Source organism: Nanorana parkeri, unplaced genomic scaffold (genome assembly GCF_000935625.1).
Source record: "Nanorana parkeri isolate BGI_ZX_2015 unplaced genomic scaffold, ASM93562v1 scaffold2144, whole genome shotgun sequence".
Taxonomy (NCBI): Eukaryota; Metazoa; Chordata; class Amphibia; order Anura; family Dicroglossidae; genus Nanorana; species Nanorana parkeri.
In genome coordinates this window covers 138,145-140,105 of record NW_017308412.1, presented here as the reverse complement: position 1 = coordinate 140,105, position 1,961 = coordinate 138,145, and positions in this window count along the sequence as shown.

The window sequence follows — 1,961 nt, the reverse complement described above, 5'->3', positions numbered from 1 at the left end:
GGGGTCTCAGGAGAGCTGTGCAGAGTCCCTTTCCCTGCATACATGTGCTGCTCCTCTTACCAGCAGCCCGAAGTGCCATCAGTACCAACAGGATACATTGCAGTCCTCCAGCCTGCTTCTGGGACATCCCACCATCAGCTCACATGCTATGGCCTGCCCCGATCCACCAGCTGCTTCTCCTCCACCTCCTGTACAAAGCCAGCCGGACCGCATCTCACTGGGCCCTCCCCTCCACTGTGCAGCTCTCTAATTAGGCAGCCGCTCTTAGTGCCATGCGGCCTCCTAGTTTGCCTCATTAGGCAGCCGCCACTGCCTGATTGTGTGCCGCCCAGCCTCGGCCCACCGGGTCGGCTAGTACTATGAGGATGAGTGAAAAGCACCCCCCTCATAGTTCTCCTTTAATTTCATTGGTTATTAATATGATTTTTTTAACCTATGGACTTGCCCTGCAGATTATTATTGTTATACGGGATTTATATATCGCCAACAATTTGTTCAGCGCTTTACAAAATAGTACAGTACAGTTACAATACAATTTACAGTACAATACAGAATGGGGTAAGGAGTTCCAGAGGATGGGGGACACTCTGGAGAAGTCCTAGAGGCGAGCGTGGGAGGAGGTAATGAGAGAGCTAGAGAGAAGGAGGTCGTGAGAGGAGCAGGGAGAGAACGGTTTGGGTGATATTTTGAGATGAGGTGGGTGATGTAGGTTGGGGCGGAGTTGTAGATGGCTTTGTATGTTGTTGTTCGTATTTTGAATTTTATTCGTTGGGCGAGTGGTGGGGCGGCAGACACTGAACGGTTGGTAAGGTGGATGAGTCTGGCGGCAGCATTCATTTATAATAAGTATAAAGAGCCTAAAGCAGGAAAGTTATACTTCTTTATTGAACCCAACAAGTTTTACCGTAGAAGCCATGGTCCATACACATCACTATTGATGGACAACAAGCCTGACGCAGCTCTATAGAATTGGAAAGAAATGGCTCAGTAGTGATAGGCTCTGCACAGTTTGTATTGTGGGAGGCACATGAATGAATTTAGCAAATGGCCATTGTGAGACACCAACGGTTCTTGGACCCATTGATCTTTGGTTTGGACAGTGAAAGGCGACACAACTGACTAATGAGGTCCGGCCTCTTTTCTGCATTCTTCTGGAACTGCAACACACCTGATTGTGCTGCTTCTCCCTTCCCTTTTTCTGAGCTGCCCTGCACGGTAGACTGCATGAAGCTGAGACCAAGTCAAACCCAATGGCCTTGCATTCAATGGCTCTTTTAGCTGCTCCTCCTTCCCCTTCTCTGAGCTGCGCTTTACAGTAGACTCAGGCCCGGCGCTCCCGCAAGGCGAGGCAAGCGGCCGCCTGAGGGCGGAAAAAACAGGGCATTTTGACATGTACTCGTACTTGTCAAAATGCCCCGATGCTTGTGCTATGTTTTTTTTTTTTTTAGGCAGTCGCTGGCCAGCCCCACCTGGAGCTCCTCCCACCGGGCCAGCGCTGACTCGCCGCTGCTCTCCCGCACCAAAGGTAAGTGAAAAAAAAAACATGCTGATAGGGAGCAGGCCCAGCGCTACAGGGGGTCGGGGAGGGGGTTGGGAGGGGCGCAAAAATGCAACTTTGCCTGTCTAGGCAAAAATCCTAGCACCGGCCCTGAGTAGACTGCAAGAGGCTGACGCCGAGTCAAGCTCAATGTCCTTGCATCTAAGAGACCCTGACCATTCATTTCAACCAAATCTTCCCATGTGATTATATATGTATTTAATGTGTGCTGTGCATGTTAACTACCTGTAAACAACTACCTTGTGTAGACATCCAAAAGCCCTGAGACTCCTGCAGGGTGCTGCCATCTTGGGTGTAACGTCAGCAGCTCCAGTAGTCTTAGAGCTGTCACTCAAGTGACACTCTATAACAGGGGCGCCCACAATGTTTTTCGTTGGGAAATAATCTTTTCAAATGACGAGCT